A 22,563-nucleotide genomic window follows, 5' to 3' on the forward strand; every position below is an offset into this window, starting at 1 on the left:
CGTATTACTCAACGATCTCTTCATTACAGGAACGATGGGTGTAGCCCACTCGCTCCAGTCCACTTTGGACAGTACTCCTGAACATTCCAAACCTTCCAGCTCTGCTTCGACGGCTGGGCGGATCGCATAAGGTACCGGTCTGGCCTTAAAAACTTTGAGCTTGCATTTTCCTCTATTTTGATCGTCGCTGTTATGCCTTTTAGTGTTCTGAGTCCCTCCTGGAACACTTCTTGTGCGTCAGTTAGCATTTTTGACAGTCGTCCAGGTGTGACGTCGTCATCCTTTTTGGCATCTACAGTCAGTGCTTGTATGGAATGCCAATCTAGCTGTATCTTCCGGATCCATTCACGTCCTAGTAGTGGTGGTCCTCCATCTGGCAATACATATAGGTCCATTTTTGGTGTTTCCTTGCCGTTATATATAACGTTCACCCTTATTTTTCCTTTAGGGTAGACTTTTTTGCCCCGTGTACATCTTCAAGACAATCTCTGTATCTCTCAATGGTATATGTGAGAATAGCCGCTTGTAGTCCCTTCGGTTTATGACTGTTAGGGCTGATCCTGTGTCCAATTCCATTTTCACTTGGACTCCGGCTATCTTGAGCCTGACCCAGATAGTTTGGTGATCCTCCATTTTGATTACATTATGTAGTTTCAGACAACCCAGCTCCTTGTTTCCGGAGTCTGTATCACTTTTCTGTTCGTCTGAACTACTCTCCGTCACCTTATGTACCTTTATGTACTTCTCCTGTGGAGATTTCTTGCTGCTGGTTTTCTTTCCTGACCTGCAGACTCTTGCTATGTGTCCTACTTTTCCACACTGTCTGCACACTTGGTCCTTGAACCAACAATCCTTATGGTCGTGTGTTGTTCTGCCGTAGCGATAACACTTCACTGCTCCATATGACATTTCATTTGTGCCATATTCTTGCGGTCTCCGTTGTATCTCTGCAACGCCCCGTGCGGCTGCTTCCTGTGACACTGCCATGCTGAAAGCCTTGTCCAGCGTAAGATCCTTTTCTGATAGAAGCCGTTTCTGGGTTCCTTCACTTTGAAACCCACACACAAACTTGTCTCTTAAAGTATCTGCTAGTCCCATTCAAAACTGGTAGTGTTTCGATAGCTTGCGCAGTTCCGTTAAATACTCAGCATTACTTTCGTCTTTATGCTGGTTCCTTTTGTGGAACTTAAATCTTTCTGCTATCAGCAGCGGCGTGGGGTTTAAGTGGTCCTGTAGGATTGCCACTATGCTTTCAAAATCCTTTTCCACTGGCTTCTCTGGGTTTACTAGGTTTTGCAGTAAGCCATACATTTTTGCACCCATGGAATTCAACAATACCAGTGCTCTCCTGGCATCTGGCACTTCATTCGCCTTGCAGTACACTTCTATGCGTTCTACATATGGTGCCCAATCTTCGACTTCATTGTCGAACGCTGTGACACTGCCACTCTTCGGCATCCCTGGGTGTGGTTAGACTGGCTAAAAATGGCGTCTCCTGCGCTCTCCCTTCTTCTCCGCTGGCTCAAAATGGCATCTCCCGCACTCTCCCTTCTTCTCCGCTGCGGCTCAAAAATGGCGTCTCCCACGCTCTCCCTTCTTCTCCGCTGCGGCTCAAATGGCATCTCCCGCGCTTTCCTTTCTTCCCCTGCGGACGCTGCTCAGCCCTTGAACACCGGCCGTGCTCTGTGCATTTTCCTGCATGCCTCTCTCGTTGACGCCGCTCGGTCCTGAACCCCGGCTGCGCCCCGTGCGCTCTACCCTCTCTCTCTTTTTTCTTTTTTTTTTTCCGTCGACGCCGCTCGGTCTTCAACCCCGGCTGCGCCCTGTGCACTTTACCCTCTCTCTTACCCCATTGACGCTGCTCGGCCTTCCCCTGTGCCGTCGGTTGGCTCCAGCCGCCGCCGTCCGGGAAGGGTCTGCGCCATACCTGCTGCCAGCCCATCTCGCTGGAGTCTCCGCCGGATGGTCGACGCCCATGCCCCTGGAATCGGCCTTCTTCTGCAGAGTTGCAGGTTGGTTCGAATCGACTCGTCGCCAACGTTAAATCTGTGAATCTTGATGTATGGTGTCCTTCAAGAAATAGACAGAGACTGCAGAGGAACAATCAACAGGTGTTTACTGGATGAGGGTCACTCTAAAACTAAAAGTACAGATCCCTACTCAGGGTTATATACAGGTGTGGTCGCTGCCGGTACTACAGTATACAGGAGCTGTAAAAAGTAGTTCTCCCCTTAAAGGTACATACACTACATGTCCTAACTTCTCAAGTTGCTTATCATAACTGTAACCCCAAACCCTAATAACATCCTGGAGAATCTACACTGCACTTTGTACATTGCTTTCTTATTCAGATCAGCCATGACCTTGTTGAATGGTGGAACAAGCTCGAGGGGCTGAATGGCCTACTCCTGTTCCTATGGTTCTCCCTGTAATGAGATACCCAAAACCACACATAATATTCCAACTGCAGTTTAGCTAAGGTCTTGTACAAGTTCAATATTGCCGCCTTGCTTTGGTATTCCCTTTCTCTAGATGCAAAACCATTTGCCTTTTGCCTTTTTTATGGACTTTACCTATTTGTTGCTATCACCTTTAATTACCTGTCTATCTGCAGATGAATGTCTCTTTGCTCCTGTATTCCATTTAAAATGTTTCCTTTCCCTATTCTTACTTACAAACTGTATTACTTCACATTTTTCTACATTGAACTGGATCTGCCACCTACCTCCTCCTGCAGTCTTTCACAATCCTTGTCACAATTTGCCATACCTCTCCAAGTCCCGTTCCCGTCAAAGTCGGACCTGCTGCCATTTTGTAGTGGTACATTAAACAGGCATCCAACACACCCACCCAAAACAGACAGGAACCTCATTAAGTTATGCAAATTGGAATGATGGACATAGGACCTCGATGCAATTTCCATGATGTCATGTGCAGCACGTACCCTGCGAAAGTCCCACTCAGTGGAACTGAACATAAAGCAACCAAACTACCAGTCCTTAAAGGGAGTGCTGGAGGTCTCTCTAAAAATGCTCTGAGGGAGCTTTTTTTTAATGTAAATCTTCCTGCCTGCTGTTGGACCTACTGAGGCCTCCCCCGTTATTGCCTGACCCTTTCCTATAACACCAATCAGCCAACTTGGCTCCACTGAGGAGCCAACAGATTTCCCATCTACCCCGATCGGAAAGCTACCTTGTAGTGCTTCAAAAACACAGGCAGCTCGCCGATATTATTCAAAAGAGGCGTGACTGTGAAAATGGTTCCGTTGAAGTTCACTGCGTGGGTGATGGGCTCATTCTGCCCATCATCCACCGATGAATGAGGGCACTCAAAAATCGCTGTGCAGGTCTTTATCTGGGACTGTATTAATGAATGACTTACTTTCCTGTCCCCACATTATTACCTCTGGAATTACCCAAGGATCCGTACTTAGCCTGCTTCACTTCCTCATCTACATGCTACTTCTTGGTGACATCATTCAAAGACATGGGGTCACCTTGCAACTGCATGCTGACAACACCCAGCTCGACCTCTCCACCACCTATCTCAATCCCAAAATCCAGTCCTGGATAAGCTGGAATTTGCTCCAGTTAAACACTGGGAAAATTAAAGTCATCACCTTCGGCTCTCGCCACAAATTCCGTAACCTCACCACTGATTCCATCCCTCTCCCGAGCCACTGTCTCAGGTTGAATCAGATTATTTGCAACTCAACATCCTTTTTGACCTCGAGCTGAGCTTCTGACTCCATATCCTCTACATCATAAAGACTGCCTACTTCCATAACATCCTCCACCTCTGGCCCTGCCTCAGCCACCCTGCTGCTGAAACCCTCATCCAGGCTTATCTATTCCAATGCACTCCTGGCAGACCTCCAATCCTCCACCCTGCATATGCATTAGCTCATCTAAAACACTGCTGCCCATATCCTATCCCGCATCAAGTTCTGCTTACCCATTACCTCTGTGCTTGCTGACTTACATAGGCTGCCGGTCCTTGAACGCCGCGAATTTATGAATATCTTTCTCATATTTAGATCCCTTCATGGCTTCACCCCTCCCTATCCCTGCAATCTCCCCCAGCCCTACAACCCTCTGAGAATTCTATGTTCCATTGTCTCTGGCCTCATGTGCACTTTCTCCTCCCTTCCACCCACCATTGGCGGCCATGCCTTCAGCTATGTAAGCCCTATGTTCTGGCATTCCCTCCCTAAACCTTTCCACTTCTCCACCTCTCTCCTCCTCTAAAAACCCTCCTTAAAGCCCACCTCTTGATTAAGCTTTAAGTTACCCCTCCTAATATCTCCTTCTTTGGATCAGTATTCATTTTTGTCTGATTACACTTCTGAGAAGAGCGTTGGGATGTTTTTCTATATTGAAGTTGCTATTCAAATACATGTTGTTATTGCTGTTATTGTTCAATGGAAAACTAATGGGTTGTACGTTCTTGAATTCCTGATATATGCTCCCGGTGGGCGAAGCTCCCTGCTGGGATTGCAATTAGGTAAAATTGGCCCTAATTAACATTTTGTTGATTTTACTGCTGAAGGCAAATGACATACCGATATTCAAAAATGGGTGACACATCAAACCCAGGTAACTACAAGCTCATCAGCCTAATGACAATGACTGGTAAAATTATGGATCTATTCTAAGAAATAGACTGAAAGGGTACTTCAATCGAAATTCCACCATCTACAAGGCAAAAGTCAGGAGTGTGTTGGAATATTCTCCACTTGCCTGGATAAGTGCAGCTCCAGTAACTCAAGATGCTCGATGCCATCCAGGACAAAGCAGCCCGCTTGATTGGCACCCCATGCACCATCTTAAACATTCACCCCCTACACCACTGGCATACCGTGGCTGCAGTGTGTACCATCTACAAGATGCACTGCAGCAACTCACCAAGGCTTCTTCGACAGCACCTCCTAAACCCGCGAGCTCTGCCACCTAGAAGGACAAGGGCAGTAGGCACATGGGAACACCACCACCTCCAAGTTTCCCTCCAAGTCACACACCATCCTGACGTGGAAATATATCGCTGTTCCTTCATCGCTGCTGGGTCAAAATCCTAGAAATCCCTCCCTAACAGCACTGTGGGAGTACCTTCACCACACGGACTGCAGTGGTTCAAGAAGGCGGCTCACCACAACTTTCTCAAGGACAATTAGGGATGGACAATAAATGCTGGCCTTGCCAGCGATACAGACATCCCATGAACAAATTTTTAAAAATTGTTTAATAAGAAAGAGGTGGCCATTGTGTGGCCCTCGTGGTCCACTGGAGCCCCTCTTTACTTGTTCAACCCAAGCGTGAATGCAGTTCTAGCATCAGTGTAAAAAAAAATGGGCCCAGTTGCTGAATGACATAATTGATGACTGCATATTCCCCTTCATTCACCTAGCATAATTGTAAACAAGTTTGCTTTGGCATTGAGCCTTCAGTAATATTCCCCATTCAACTGACTGTCACCCCTTGTCCCCATTCATAATAGAAACATAGAAGATAGGAGCAGGAGTAGGCCATTCGGCCCCTCGAACCTGTTCCGCCATTTAATGAGATCATGGCTGATCATGCAAATTCAGTACCCTGTCCCTGCTTTCTCCCCATATCCCTGGATCCCATTAGCCTTAAGAAATATATCTAACACCTTCTTGAATATATTTAATGAATTGGCCTCAACTGCCTTCTGTGGTAGAGAATTTCACAGGTTCACCACTCTCTGGGTGAAGAAATTCCTCCTAATCTCAGTCCTAAATGGCTTACCCATTATCCTTAGATTGTGACCCCTGGTTCTGGACTCCCCGGCCATCAGGAACATCTTTCCTGCATCTAGTCTGTCTAGTCCTGTTAGAATTTTATAAGTATCAATGAGATCCCCTCTCATTCTTCTAAACTCCAGCGAGTACAAGCCTAATCGACCCAATCTCTCTTCATACGTCATTCCTGCTATCCCAGGTATCAGTCTGGTGAATCTTCGTTGCACTCCCTCCATGGCAAGAACATCCTTCCCCAGATAAGGCGACTAAAACTGCACACAATACTCAAGGTGTGGTCTCACCAAGGCCCTGTACAACTGCAGCAAGACATCCTTGCTCCTGTACTCGAATCCTCTCGCTATGAAGGCCAATATACCATTTGCCTTTTTAACCGCCTGCTGCACCTGCATGCATACCTTCAGCGACTGGTGCACAAGGACACCCAGGTCTTGTTGCACTTCCCCTTTTCCCAATCTATTGCCATTCAGATAATAATCTGTCTTCCTGTTTTTGCCACCAAAGTGGATAACCTCGCATTTATCCACATTTACTGCATCTGCCATGTATCTGCCCAATCACCCCACCTGTCCAAATCATACTGGAGTTTCTCTGCATCCTCCTCACAGCACACACGCCCACCCAGCTTTGTGTCATCTGCAAACTTGGTGATATTACATCTAGTTCCCTCGTCTAGATCATTAATATATATTGTGAATAGCTGGGGCCCTAGCACCGATCCCTGCGGTACCCCACTTGTCACTGCCTGCCACTCAGAAAAAGACCCATTTATTCCAACTCTTTGCTTTCTGTCCGCCAAGCAGTTCTCTATGCAAGTCAGTACCTTAACCCCAATCCCATGTGCTTTAACTTTGCATGCTAATCTCTTATGCGGGACCTTATCGAAAGCCTTCTGAAAATCCAAATACACCACTTCTACTGGTTCTCCCTTATTTTTCCTACCAGTTACATCCTCAAAAACTTCCAGCAGATTAGTCAAGCATGATTTTTCTTTTGTTAATCCATGTTGACTTTGTCCAATCCTCTCACTGTTTTCCAAGTGCTCTGCTATTACATCTTTTATGATCGACTCTAGCATTTTCCCCACTACCAATGTCAGGCTTACCGGTCTATAATTCCCCGTTTTCTCTCTACCACCTTTTTTAAATAGCAGGGTTACATTAGCTACCCTCCAATCCTAGGGAACTGTTCCAGAGTCTGTAGAATTTTGGGAGATGACCAGCAATGCATCTACTATCTCTAGGGCCAGTTCCTTAAATACCCTAGGATGTAGATTATCAGGTCCTAGGGATTTATCGGCCTTCAACCCATCAGTTTCCCTAACACCATTTCCCTACAAATACTGATTTCATTCAATTCCACCCTCTCATTAGACACTATGTTCCCCGACATCTCTGGGAGGTTATTTGTGTCCTCCTTTGTGAAGACAGAACCAAAGTATGTATTTTATTGGTCAGCCATTTCATTGTTCTCCATTATAAATTCCCCTGATTCTGACTGTAAGGGACCAAAGCTTGACTTCACCAATCTTTTTCTCTTTACATATCTATAGAAGCTTTTACAGTCAGTTTTTATGTTCCCCGCAAGCTTACTCCCATATTCTCTTTTCCCCCTCTTAATTAATCCCTTTGTCCTCCTTTGGTGTATCCGAAACTGCTCCCAATCCTCAGGTTTGCTGCTTTCTCTGGCCAATTTATTTGTCCTCTCCTTGGATCTTATGCTATCCCTAATTTCCCTTGTTAGCCACGGCTTGGCCACCTTTTCTGTTTTATTTTTATGCCAGGCACTGGATGAACAAATTCTGTAGTTCATCCATGCGATCTTTAAATATTTGCCATTGTCTATCCACCGTCAACCCTTTAAGTAACATTCCCCAATCCATCCTAGCCAACTTGCGCCTCATACCATTGTAGTTTCCTTTATTTAAATTCAGGACCCTAGTCTCTGAGTCAACTACTTCACTCTCCATCTTAATGAAGAATTCTATCATATTATGATCGCTCCTCGCCAAGGAGCCTCACACAACAAGATTGCTAATTAATCCTTTCTCATTACATAATACTCAGTCTAAGATGGTCTGATCTCTGGTTGGTTCTTCAACATATTGGTCCAGGAAACCATCCCCTATACACTCTAGGAATTGCTCCTCCACAGTATTGTTACTAATTTGGTTAGCCCAATCTATATGTAGATTAAAGTCACCCATGATAACTGCTATGCCCTTATTGCACGCATCTCTAATTTCCTGTTTAATGGAATCCCCAAACTCAGCATTACTGTTTGGGGGTCTGTATACAACTCCCACTAACATTTTCTGCCCCTTGGTATTTCTCAGCTCTACCCATACAGATTCCACATCATCAGAGCTAATATCCTTCCTTGCTATTGTGTTAATCTCCTATTTACCCAGCAATGCTACCCCACCTCCTTTTACTTTTTGCCTGTCCTTCCTGAATATTGAATAACCCTGGATGTTGAATTCCCATCCTTGGTCACCCTGGAGCCTGTCTCTGTAATCCCAATTATATAATATCCATTTACATCTATTTGAGCAGTTCATTGTGTGGAGATGCCGGTGTTGGACTGGGGTGGACAAATGTAAGAGGTCACACAACACCAGGTTATAGTCCAACAGCTTTATTTGAAATCACAAGCTTTCGGAGCACTGCTCCTTCATCAGGTGAAGTGGAGAAATGCATAAAGACACAGCTTATATAGTCAGAGAATAATGTCAGAAGCTTACAGGTAATCTTTCTAACTGCCATTTATCACACCTCGGCAGAGAGATAATCACAGCAATCAAAGGTGTGAATGGCGTCCAAACCGGTCAGTCAGGAAAACATTACATCAAAGAACAATGAGGTGGGGTCACAAGGGGTCAAATGTTGCAGATGCTGGGGTCTGTATGAAAAACAAAAAACACTTTTTTTGCTGGAAATCACATAAGCTGAGAAATACCAAGGGGCAGAAAATGTTAGTGGGAGTTGTATACAGACCCCCAAACAGTAATGCTGAGTTTGGGGATTCCATTAAACAGGAAATTAGAGATGCGTGCAATAAGGGCATAGCAGTTATCATGGGTGACCTTAATCTACATATAGATTGGGCTAACCAAATTAGTAACAATACTGTGGAGGAGCAATTCCTAGAGTGTATAGGGGATGGTTTCCTGGACCAATATGTCGAAGAACCAACCAGAGATCAGACCATCTTAGACTGAGTGCAAAACGTTCAGTTTGTACTGGTTCCACCTCCCCCAGAACTGGTTCCAATGTCCCAGGAATTTGAATCCCTCCCCCTTGCACCATTTCTCTAGCCACGTATTCACCTGAAATATCCTTCTATTTGTACTCTGTCTAGCATGTGGCACTGGTAGCAATCCTGAGATTACTACCTTTGAGGTCCTATTTTTTAATTTAACTCCTAACTCACTACATTCAGCTTTTAGGACCTCATCCCGTTTTTTACCTATATCGTTGGTACCTATATGCACCATGATAATATTTTTCTTCTTAGCTGAGAAGCCTCAGCTCACCCGCAGCATGTTAGATTAATTGATTAAAAATCATTGAAGTCAATTGTGCTCATACATTGCATGGGAAATGTCCTAAAATGTCTCCCTGAATGCGATATTTGTGCTTTCTTTATGCTTGGCTTGAACTAACCAGAACCATGAGCAGTTGTTCCGAGGAAGGTAGACTGAGATAATATAAATTTGGCATTTGTGACATTGAGCATATCTGGTTTATTTTTATCACAGTTTGGCATTCATAATGTTAGCATCAGGTTTTCTGGAAATCAAATACTTGGTTCAAACACAACTGGCTTAAATCTTGGCAAGAAAAATAGCAGGCCTGTAAATATATTCTTCATATTCACTCACACATTGCTGTAATCTGTATCCATTTTCTCTTTGTGTTCTATTATCAATGCACTACAGCCACCATAACTATTATTGATGCTTATGAATGCATTCAGCACACAATTAATTTGCATTGACGTGAGATGCAAGTTATGTGAGGGCACAGAATTTACTAGTTGAAGTCAGCAATCCATTTAGCAATGAACTGGACATGAAAAGAGCAATCAAACAACATAAAGCACTCAGCGTTAATTAATGTGGGCCTTCAGGGAGGAAACAATTGGGAACCAAACAATGAGTGGTACAATTTATTGGAGCACTGTTCTTCACCTGTGGTAGCTGTTCCTGTAAGATAGCTTTCTGCTCTCTGATGGCATTATGGACATTAAGCAAAATCCTTCCAGTCTAGCTCAGTCCAGTCCCCTACAGTCTCAAAGGCACAAAACTGCTTCTTAAATTTAACAACACTCAAGCTGACATCGACTTATCAACGTCACGCAGAAGCATTACTGGGGTGGGGGCAGGGTGTGGGGTGATTTTACCCTCAAGAGGAGTGCCGGGCTGGCAGATCATGGCACGGACCCCACATTCAAAGAGGCAAAGGGCCACGACGAGTAAGCTGGCCGATTTTTTTGTTTCCCGCCCGCCACCTCCCCTTTGCTTATTGCCCCACCAACCCCTGCCTCTCCGTTCCTGTCCCCTGAATTGGTCGCTGTCATTGCCCAGCACGGATTCAAGGGGCATGGGCCAATCTTGCAAGTGGGGCGAAAACAGGGCATTGCGCACGGTGATGACATCCTCATCGCCTGCGCAGCAGAGCGGGATGCTACTGATTACTGCCGCCGCTAAACTGCCGCTGAATTTAGTGGGATTCGTTAGCAGCGCCGCACCCAGGTGAAAAGTCATTTGCACCCAATTAGCGTCCCACCCTGGGGTGCTAACGAGAGGGCAAATGCAGCGAATTTCTAGCCCTAAGTGTAGTATTCAGGAGAAGCAGGACTAGTAGGTGGGGGATAATTTGACTCAGGAAAGGAGAGGAGAGAGAGGTGAGGAAGGGAGGGAAGGTAGGGCAAGGAAAGGGGAGGGGAAAGGAGAGAGAGGTGAGGAAGGGAGGGAAGGTAGGGCAAGGAAAGGGGATGGAAGAGGGAAGAGGGGAGAAAGGTGGGGAAAGGAAGGTTAGAGGATGGAGAAGGAAGAGGAGGGGAACAGAAAGGAGAGGAAGTGAGAGAGGAAGGGAGAGGAGAGGGAGTGAGGGGTTGGCACAAAGGTAGCAAAATTATTATAGCAGTCATGGTCAGTCCAGATTTTGATCTGAATTTGGTGAGTGATTAAACCTTCCCTTCCCTGACCTTGAAATCCTTATATGGGGTGGGGGGAATGTACTTCAGAGCTTCCTTCACAAAAAGCTCTTTCTGGAGGGAGGGTTTAAGGTGAATTAAACTTTACCTATGTCAAGAGCTCCACATTCCATGCCCTCAGTGGGACCTAGCGTAGTGTCAGCAAAGGTTTACTCAGGCAGACCAAATATACCTTCCTGACCACTGGTGGAAGAGGGACCCACCAGTGGGTCCAGACTGGATCATAGCCTGGACCCTGAAAGATTTGAAGGGCAATTTTATTTTGATATTTATATTGTCTCCATTACAAGGGGGCCTGGGGATAACACCTAATTCTTTCCGGGAGGGACGCTGCACCTTCCCACACCAGGCACTCTTTGGCCGGATGTCTCTGTCCCTCCTGGTATGGCGGGTGGCCCAGATGCAGCTCTAGTTGTGAAGGCACTCACCATTGGAAATTATGGAACTTCGAAACTTCCACAGGAAGTCTGCCGGGATCAACGGCAAAGGCTTCCTTCCAGTAGGCACACCTCGGCACTTACACTGAGATGGAATGCTATTTGCTCAATGTACTTACTTCTCCAGAGAAATGAAAATGTCATGTCCTGGTTACTTTTAAACAACTGTTTATTTACAGTAAAATAAAAATAGTCAGACTACAGGATATAATGAAAGTGAATACATTTTATGAAGCTGTCTACTGGTAATGAAATATGCTGTAGTCGTAGTATGGCCCAGACATTCGGGTGCCTGCATGAGGGTGCATAGGGTACATAAGGTGAGGATCGAGACAGCCCTGATATTGGACCTGGACCTCATTGCAATGGAGCCGGTGGGGTGCAACAGCCCGCTGGCAAAGACTAGTGAGGAGCGTCACATTGTTCCTCAGGTAAGTAGGTCCGAGGGTCAGGTTGGAGATCGGGGTGGGGGGGGCAACGGTGGTGGAGCGAGACAACTCAGAGCCGGAGGTCGGAACTGAGGGTCGGGGGCACAAGTCAGCCTAGACTCGGGGGGCCTGTAGTCACGGGAGCCGGGGATCAAGAGCAGGTTGGGAGGCCTGCAGTCATAGGAGGGGGCAGGAGCATGGGTGATAGGAGCCGGGGGGGAGGGATATCGAGGTGGGAGGGGTCTTGGGGCTGGAGGTCGGGAATGCCGGAAGCATGAGAAATCGAGTGTTGGGGCTGGGAGGTTGGGGGGTCGGGGTCAGGAACATAGCTATCGGGGATTGAGAGAGAAAACTGGCGGGTCCACAATCAGGGGTCAGGAGAGGAGGCCGGTGGGAATTGATGGTCTGGAAAAGCTGCGATAAGGAGGGTGGTTCAATGCACTCCTCTTCCTCCCTGCTCCACATTCAGTCAAGTTACCTTCTTTGTTGTTCTAGGGCTGGTTTCTCAGCATATGCAATAGGCCTAGAGCCTGCTTCAGGCATGTATAAGGGATGCCTCTGGTTTGTCCTTATCCAAAATGGTGAGCAGCACATCTCTGGCTGAAGGTGCACGTGTGTTTCCTGTCCACCATTTTGGGGCCTTAGGTGCCCCAATTTATAGGCCATTGGGGGAAATATTTGGTTGATTAGCGCCTCCCGTTAGCACCCGAAGAGGGTGCTAATGGGGCGCAAAGCAACTAGTGCCCGGGCACGGCGATATTTGCGCCGCTCGCGAAATTGACCAGACATTTTGCGGCGGCACAAAACACTACCGCCACGATCTCCTGCGCCCGCAGATCATGACATCAGATGAGCGTGCAACGCCCCGGTGGCGCCTCGGACCAGATATTGAGCGGCGCCCCCTGCCTTTCCGCCTGCCGCTAGCAACGACAGGTAGAGGGGAATGTTTTGCAGTCAGGAAGGGACTGGGGGAGCGCTATTTAAAGGCGGCCACTTCCTGCCTTTTATTGTCGGCGACATTTTTGCACCACGCATTCTGAGAGAGAGAGAGAGACTTCTGGAGAGATTCAATGCTGTGTGAAGGAGTTTTGGGTACTGAGCAGCACTCTGCAGATTCATTTTGATTTGACCATCATTGCATCGATTTAGAAGAGTCTAAGGGGACTGCACTCTGAGCTCTTTCCCTGGGCCTCTCCATTGTTTTTTCCAGCAGATTTGATGTACAGGTCTCTCCAGGCCGAGATTCAAGGCTGCAATGAGCAGGGTGTGGCTGGAGAGCAAGATCGACCCTCCCCTTTAAGAACTGGCTGCCAGTGTGTCTGTGTTCCATTGCTGACTGACATCCCATGAGCTTTGCCAGCGCTCTGAGGTAGCGCCTCGTTCCTTGGCATTAGCGCCTTAATCGAGGTGTGTAGTGCCTGATTTAGCACTCCAATCACCTCCAGGGGCGATAGAGGCCAATTTTGCAGTCGAAGGCGATAATTAGCGCCAGGCGCTAAACTTTGCGCCCGGCTGATAATTGCGCCCCAAACGGGGCGATACCGAATTTCTCCCCCTTTATCTTTTAATATTGTTAAACACTTATGTTGTGATAATTCCCTGTAACATTTTCAGGTGCTACTGAAAATAAACCATCTCCAATTTCAAATAAAGATGCAGCGAAGACTATGCTAAGTACAAACATAGATGTTGCCAATTCTTATAACCTCTTATATTGTTGTGCTACAATCAGTTGTAACTGTTAACAATTCTCTTTAAATGAACTGCAAAGCCTTCATTGCAAAAATGACTAATTTCTTGCATCGTGATTTTAATCCACATTGAACATTTTTCTGAGGAAAACTATATAATATTGGATAAAGAAAAGTTACTTTTTCTTCACATTTCTTGCCACTTTTTAGGATAGCAAACTCACAGTAACATAACATAGGAGCATAGGAACAGGAGTAGGCCATTTAGCCCCTCGAGCCTGTTCCACCATTCAATGAGATCATGGCTAATCTGTGACCTAACTCCATATACCTGCCTTTGCACATATCCCTTAATGCCTTTGGTTAACAGAAATCTATCATTCTCAGATTTAAAATTAACAATTGACCTAGCATCAAATGCCATTTGCGGAAGAAAGTTCCAAACTTCTACCTCCCTTTATGTGTAGATGTGTTTCCTAACTTTACTCCTGAAAGGCCTGGCTCTGATTTTTAGACTATGCTCCCTAGTCCTAGAATCCCCAACCAGCGGAAATAGTTTCTCTCTATCTACCCTATCAGTTCCCCATAATATTGTGAAAACTTCGATCAAATCATCCCTTAAGCTTCTAAATTCAAGAGAATATAACCCCAGTTTTTGTAATCTCTCCTTGTAATTTAATCCTTGGAGTCCAGATACCATTCTGGTAAATCTTCACTATACTCCCTCCAAGACCAATATATCCTTTCTAAAGTGTGGTGCCCAGAACTGCTCACAGTACTCCAGGTGTGGCCTAACCAGCATTTTGTATAGCTGTAGCATAACTTCTACCCCATTGTATTCTAGTCCTCTAGATATAAAGGCCTTTTTGATTATTTTCAGTACCTGTCCATGACATTTTAATGATCTATGTATCTGGACCCCCAAGTCTCTTTGGACCTCCACTGTTTCTAGCTTTTCACCATTTAGAAAGTACACTGTTCTATCCTTTTTAGGTTCAAAGTGGATAACCTCACATTTCACTGCATTGAAATCGATTTGCCACTCTTTTGCCCATTCGCTTAATCTATTAATATCTCTTTGTAATTTTATGCTTCCATCTATACTGCTTACAATGCCACCTATCTTTATGTCATCGACAAACTTGTATATATGGCTTTCTATCCCATCATCAAGTCATTAATAAATATTGGCCCAGAAATTCGGGTCTCCACAGGTGAGTACGCACGGGGTACTCACCCATAAGCCCAATGGAAGTGCCGGTTTCCTGCATGCACTGCGCATGCGCAGGAAACCGGCACTTCCGTTCCCCTGAAAGAAGGGGTTCAGAGGTCGAACGCGTGCACAGGAGAGGCTGCGCGTGCGCATCGAACTTGCGTTTTTTTTACAGGTTTTCCCGGGAAGGTAAGTCTCCAGAAGTTAGACATGTAAAAAGCAGTCACAAGGCCTGCTTTTTACAAGGTAAGTGGTGAATTAATATAAATTAAAACATTTTTTCCACAGGTTTATTATTTTTAATACTTTAAAGAAAGGTAAGTTTATTTTTAGCCCCGTTAGAAAATAAAATTATTTTTTTCAAAAATTTAAATTATTGTTTAAAATAGTTATTTCATGTAATTTATAGTTTATTTAAAAAATGTAATTAAAAAAAAAAATTATTTGAAGATTTAGTGATGTTTTGGGGCTTATAGTATTTATAAGTTTGACAGCCTTTCCTGTCAAACTTATGAATGGAGCATTCCCTGCTCCGATTGGCTCCCCATGGCCCACGTGATCCCAGGAGATGCATCGAAATAACTGCGCCCCTGGGATACGCAAGCACTGCGTGCCGGCAGTTGGAGGAGGCCCAGGATCACAATTCCACGGGGGCCCACAGCACAACGGCCGGCGCGCAAGGTAAGTGCATGTCGGGGGCTTACACCCGCGGGAAGCCCTTGACCCGAATTTCTGGGCCATTGTGACTAGTTGAGGCCCCAACACAGATCCTTGCTTGACACCACTAGTCACCTCCTGCCAATTTGAGTACCTGCCCATCATCCATACACTTTGTCTCCTGCTGCTCAGCCACTCTGTGACTAAACATTCCCATTTCACAATAATCACATTTTATTATCACATTACATCTAACTAACCAGGTTTCTGTGTCTCCTTTTATGTTTTCACTTTTAATGCCAATATTACTCTGCAATAATTCAGCTGCAGCAGGGGCATGTGAATGTTCATAAACTATTTATCTCCTGAGTGCAAGGCTGCTGTTCAATGACTGTGGAAAAACTGTACAGTTCACAGCATACATTATTCAGGAAGATGAATTTCATCATCAGTGACTTTTATTTTTGTGAATGAAGAGCACGTTGTACTCATTTTACAATTCAGTAGGTTTAAAAAAATCAATAGTAATACTTAAACTCGATATATGGCAACAAGTGAATGAATATGTGTATGTATATGCCTAATGAACTAGAATGTCACACTTTAAATATAGTGGACCATCTCTGTAATGCGGTCCTTGGGAGCCATACAAAAGTCGTACTTGAGCAGGAGCTATGTTATTGAGAAAATATTTTATGTGTTTTTCCTATTAACGAGGGAGCCATAAACAGCACTTATCAGATATCTGAGGTCACAATATATCAAGGTTTGTTACAGCGTTAGGCTACAGTACATTAGTTCAATGAAATAGCAGATTTTATTGGCAAGAATTTTTTTTCTAAAAATGTGGTAATTGACTTCACTTCTACTGTTACTGTTAATTCAATTTTAGATCAAAGACTGAAATGTGTGGCAGGAAAGTAATGGGGAAAATAAATAGCATATTACAGACTTCGTAGTGACTGTGAAAACATCAAGATGAGAGTTAACAGTGTTGGCGAATGGAATATTTTCTTTTGGCACTAAATGCTAGCAATGAGCAATCCCAAGTCATGTACAGCCTGCAAAATAAAGCTCTATCTATTCTGCCCCAACAATGTGCATTGAGTCAAACCTTGGAACAGTGCTTCTCTACTACACCTCAGTGACATTTCTATTTCTGTCACCCTTAAAGCCTATATACGTAAGTTAGCTACTGCCATGGCTGCACAGCCTATTGTTTCTTGGTAGACCTGCAGCTCATTCAGTGGTCGTTCTCGCCATCACTGCTTTGTACCCTTACAAACATTATTTTCATCACTGCACCTCCCCCTCTGTCAGTCAGTGGCCTGTTTTTGCTGATGGTGCTGTCTGTCACCCAGACAACCAGGAATAGAGAGGACAGGCGAGTGAGAAGGAAGGGATGATAAATGCGCTGTGGGCTATTCCACCACATTCTGTAACCTCATGGCCCGGCATATCCCTCACTCTACCATTACCATCAAGCCAGGGGACCAACCCTGGTTCAATGAGGGGTGTAGAGGAGCATGCAAGGAGCAGCACCAGGAGTACCTAAAAATGAAGTGCCAACCTGGTGACACTGCAACACAGGACTACATGCATTCTAAACAGCGGAAATAGCATGCTATAGACAGGGCTAAGCGATCCCACAAACAACGGATCAGATCAAAGCTCTGCAGTCCTGCCACATCTAATCATGAATGTTGTTGGACCATTAAACAACTAATGGGAGGAGGTGGCTCCATGAATATCCCTATCCTCAATGATAGCACATGAGTACAAAAGACAAGGCTGAAGCGTTTGCAACCATCTTCAGCCAGAAGTGCTGAGTGGATGATCCATCTCGGCCTACTCCTGAGGTCCCACCATCACCGTTGCCAGTCTTCAAACAATCTGATTCACTCCATGTGATAGGAAGAAACCGCTGAGCTTACTGGATATAGCTAAGGCTACAAGCCCGACAAAATCCCGGCTATAGTACTTGTGCTTCAGAACTAGCCGCGCTTCTAGCCAAGCTGTTCCAGTATAGCTACAACACTGGCATTTACCCGACAATGTGGAAAATTGTCCAGGTATGCCCAGTCCAAAAAAAGCAGGACAAATCCAATCCAGCCAATTCCCGCCCCATCAGTCTACTCTCAATCATCAGCAAAGTGATGGAAGTGGTTGTCGACAAAGGCTATCAAGCGGCACTTACTCACCAATAATATGGTCACTGCTGCTCAGTTTGGGTTCTGCCGGGACCACTCAGCTCCAGATCTCATTACAGCCAGGGTCCAAACATGCACAAAAAAGCTGAATTCCAGAGGTCAGGTTAGAGTGACTGCCCTTGACATTAAGGCAGCATTTGACCGAATGTGTCATCAAGGAGCCCTAGTAAAACTGAAATCAATGGGAATCAAGGGGAACACTATCCACTGGTTGGAGTCTTACGTAGCATACAGGAAGATAGTTGTGGTTGTTGGAGGCCATTCATCTCAGCCCAAGGACATCACTGCAGGAGTTCCTCAGGGCAGTGACCTAGGCCCAACAATCTTCAGCTGCTTCGTCGATGACCTTCCCTCCAACATAAGGTCAGAAGTGGGGATGTTTGTTGATGATTGCACATGATCAGTTCCATTCACAACTCCTCAGATAATGAACCAGTCCATGCCCGCATGCAGCAAGATCTGGACAACATTCAGTCTTGGGCTGAGAAGTCGGGCCACACAAGTGCCAGGCAATGACCGCCTCCAAGAAGAGAGGGTCGAAACACTGCCCCTTGAAATTCAACAGCATTACTATCATCAAATCCCATACCATCAATAGCCTATGGTTTACCATTGACCAGAAAATTAACTGGACCAGTCACATAAATATGGTGGCCACAAGATCAGGTCAGAGGCTGGCTGAGTGAGTGAATCACCTCCTGATGCCCCCTGCAAAGCCTTTCCACCACCTACAAGGCATAAGTCAGGAGTGTGATAGCATACTCTCCACTTGCCTGAATGAGTGCAGCTCCAACAACACTCAAAAAGCTCAACATCATCCAGGATAAAGCAGCCAGTTTGATCGGCATGCCATCCATCACCTCACTCCCTCCACCACCAGTGCAATGTGGATGCACTGTGTACCATCTAAAAGATGCACTGCAGAAACTCGCCAAGGCTTCTGCAACAGCACCTCCCAAACCCGAGACCTCTACCCCTGAGAAGGAGAAAAGCAGCAGTCATGGTGTGGAGATGCCGGTGTTGGACTGGGGTGGACAAATGTAAGAAGTCACACAACACCAGGTTAAAGTCCAACAGCTTTATTTGAAATCACAAGCTTTCAGAGCGCTGCTCCTTCATCAGGTGAAGTGGAGAAATGCATAAAGACACAGCTTATATAGTCAGAGATTAATGTCAGATGTTTACAGGTAATCTTTCTAACTGCCATTTATCACACCTCGGCAGAGAGATAATCACAGCAATCAAAGGTGCGAATGCTGTCCAAACTGGTCAGTCAGGAAAACATTACATCAAAGAACAATGAGGTGGGGTCACAAGGGGTCAAATGTTGCAGATGCTGGGGTCTGTATGAAAAACAAAAAAACAGACAAAAAGCATTTTTTTTTGCTGGAAATCGCAGCAGGTCCGGCCGCATTTGTGTAGAAAGAACAAGCCAATGATGACTCGAGTCTGGATGACACTACGTCAGGTGGGGTTACATGTAGCGTGACATGAACCGAAGATCCCGGTTGAGGCCATCCTCATGGGTGCGGAACTTGGCTATCAGTTTCTGCTCGACGATTTTGCATTGTCATGTGTCTCGAAGGCTGCCTTGGAGAATGCTTACCAGAAGATCGGAGGCTGAATGTCCTTGACTGCTGAAGTGTTTCCTGACTGGGAGGGAACACTCCTGCCTGGCGATTGTTGCGCGGTGTCCGTACATCCATTGTCGCAGTGTCTGCATGGTCTCGCCGATGTACCATGCTCCGGGGCATCCTTTCCTGCAACGTATGAGGTAGACAACGTTGGCCGAGTCACATGAGTATGTACCATGCACCTGGTGGGTGGTGTCCTCATGTGTGATGATGATATCTGTGTTGATGATCTGGCATGTCTTGCAGCGGTTGCTGTGGCAAGGTTGTGTGGTGTCGTGGTCGCTGTGTTCCTGAAAGCTGGGTAATTTGCTGCAAACGATGGTCTGTTTGAGGTTAGGCGGCTGTTTGAAGGCAAGTAGTGGAGGTGTGGGAATGGACTTAGCAAGGTGTTCGTCGTCATCGATGACATGTTGAAGGCTGCGAAGAAAATGGCGTAGTTTCTCCGCTCCGGGGAAGTACTGGACGACGAAGGGTACTCTGTTGGTTGTGTCCCGTGTTTGTCTTCTGAGGAGGTCTATGTGATTTTTCGCTGTGGCCCGTCGGAACTGTCAATCGACGAGTCGAGCGTCATATCCCATTCTTACGAGGGCGTCTTTCAGCGTCTGTAGGTGTCCATCGCGTTCCTCCTCGTCTGAGCAGATCCTGTGTATTCGCAGGGCTTGTCCATAGGGGATGGCTTCTTTAACGTGTTTAGGGTGGAAGCTGGAGAAGTGGAGCATCATGAGGTTGTCCATGGGCTTGCGGTAGAGTGAAGTGGTGAGGTGCCCGTTTTTGATGGAGATTCGTGTGTCCAAGAATGAAACCGATTCTGAGGAGTAGTCCATGGTGAGTTTGATGGTGGGATGGAACTTGTTGATGTTATCGTGTAGTCTTTTCAGTGATTCTTCGCCGTGGGTCCATAGGAAGAAAATGTCGTTGATGTATCTGGTGTATAGCGTTGGTTGGAGATCCTGTGCAGCGAAGAAGTCTTGCTCGAACTTGTGCATGAAGATGTTGGCGTATTGGGGTGCGAATTTGGTCCCCATGGCTGTTCCGTGTGTTTGGGTAAAGAACTGGTTGTCGAAGGTGAAGACATTGTGGTCAAGGATGAAGCGGATGAGTTGTAGGATGGCGTCTGGAGATTAGCTGTAGTTGGTGTTGTGTACTGAGGCTGTCGCAGCAATGCCGTCATTGTGGGGGATACTGGTGTAGAGTGCCGAGACGTCCATCGTGGCGAGGAGTGTTCCTGGTTCAACTGGTCCATGGGTGCTGAGTTTCTGTAAGAAGTCTGTAGTGTCGCTACAGAAGCTGGGGGTTCCCTGTACGATGGTTTTCAGGATGCCCTCGACATATCCAGAGAGGTTCTCACACAGGGTTCCGTTGCCTGATACGATAGGACGTCTGGGTGTGTTGGCTTTGTGTATCTTTGGGAGGCAGTAGAAGTCTCCCATGCGGGGAATACGTGGGATGAGAGTGCGTAGGATGCTTTGAAGGTCTGGATCGAAGGTCTTGATCAGTCTGTTGAGTTGGCGGGTGTGTTCTTTGGTCGGATCTGCGGGTAATTGTTTGTAGTGTTCCTGGTTGTCCAGTTGTCGGTATGCTTCTTTGCGATAGTCCGTTCTGTTCTGTATGACGATGGCTTCTCCTTTGCTGGTTTGATGATGATGTTGCGGTTGGTCTTGAGAGCGTTGTTGGCGTTGCGTTGTGCTCGGGTGACATTCTGGACTGTCTTGTGAGTGCGGCTGATGAATCTGGCGTTGATGCATCCCCTGACTGCTTGAGCATACATGTCAAGCTTAGGGCAGCGACCCTCCGGAGGGGTCCAATTTGACTCTTTCTTCTTCGGTTGCTGCAATGCGGATCCCTCTGTCTGCTGTTCTGGATCATTGATTGTGTCATTGGGTTCGCTGCTGACATCTTGGGATTTGTGGGAGAATTCCCAGAGCCTCATTCTCCTGATGAATTCCTCTGTGGCTGCCGCGAGACCGATGGGGTCCATTTTGGTGGTGGGGCAGAAATTGAGCCCTCGGCTGAGAACTTCAATTTTGTCTGGTTGAAGGGTGTGGTCAGACAGGTTGATAATGGACTTCCTTGTGGTTTCTACCATGGTACCGGGGGAGGTTTGGTTGCTGCTGCTGGTGATGCCAAGATTCTCAAGCTTCCTGTTCTTGGTGTGCATGTAGGCAGCGTAATTCCGTTGCCTCGTCGGTTTGGCAGTGTCTCATAGCTGGTCTGCTGTGTCCTGAGCACAGGCTGAGAAGATGGACTCCATCTCGGTTTTGAGGTTGCAGCGTCTGCTGTAGAGCTGGTGTACAAGATGGTTGAGGAGTGTGCGAGAGGTACGACGGCAGAGTCTCTCAGCGTAGTCTGTGTTGTAGGTCGACTTGAGTGGGTTCATGATCTGTAGTCCTTTCGGGATCTTGTCTGCTTTCTTGCATCTCTGTAGAAACTTGATGTCTGTGTCGATATGCGTGATCCTCTTGGAGATCCTCTCCACTTTGAGCCGGCAGTTTGTGGTGTCGATAGTAGCCATGGTGTGGAGATGCCGGTGTTGGACTGGGGTGGACAAATGTAAGAAGTCACACAACACCAGGTTATAGTCCAACAGCTTTATTTGAAATCACAAGCTTTCGGAGCGCTGCTCCTTCGTCCGGTGAAGTGGAGAAATGCATAAAGACACAGCTTATATAGTCAGAGATTAATGTCAGATGTTTACAGGTAATCTTTCTAACTGCCATTTATCACACCTCGGCAGAGAGATAATCACAGCAATCAAAGGTGTGAATGGTGTCCAAACCGGTCAGTCAGGAAAACATTACATCAAAGAACAATGAGGTGGGGTCACAAGGGGTCAAATGTTGCAGATGCTAGGGTCTGTATGAAAAACAAAAAAACAGACAACAAACATTTTTTTTTGCTGGAACTCACAGCAGGTCCGGCCGCATCTGTGTAGAGAGAACAAGCCAATGACGACTCGAGTCTGGATGACCCTACGTCAGGTGGGGTTACATGTAGCATGACATGAACCCAAGATCCCGGTTGAGGCCGTCCTCATGGGTGCGGAACTTGGCTATCAATTTCTGCTCGACGATTTTGCGTTGTCGTGTGTCTCGAAGGCCGCCTTGGAGAATGCTTACCCGAAGATCAGAGGCTGAATGTTCTTGACTGCTGAAGTGTTCCCCGACTGGAAGGGAACACTCCTGCCTGGCGATTGTTGCGCGATGTCCGTTCATCCGTTGTCGCAGTGTCTGCATGGTCTCGCCGATGTACCATGCTCCGGGGCATCCTTTCCTGCAACGTATGAGGTAGACAACATTG

The 22,563-nt window shown here is 46.3% G+C and overlaps 1 pseudogene; it reads right to left on the reverse strand.

Annotated features, from left to right (window-relative positions):
- Positions 1 to 3,171: 3,171 nt before the first annotated feature.
- On the reverse strand, positions 3,172 to 21,778 carry LOC147122785 (uncharacterized; annotated as a pseudogene).
- Positions 21,779 to 22,563: the final 785 nt, after the last annotated feature.

The sequence above is a fragment of the Somniosus microcephalus genome, chromosome 2, assembly GCF_052327205.1.
Source record: "Somniosus microcephalus isolate GS21.2 chromosome 2, FLI_Smic_1.0, whole genome shotgun sequence".
Taxonomy (NCBI): domain Eukaryota; kingdom Metazoa; phylum Chordata; class Chondrichthyes; order Squaliformes; family Somniosidae; genus Somniosus; species Somniosus microcephalus.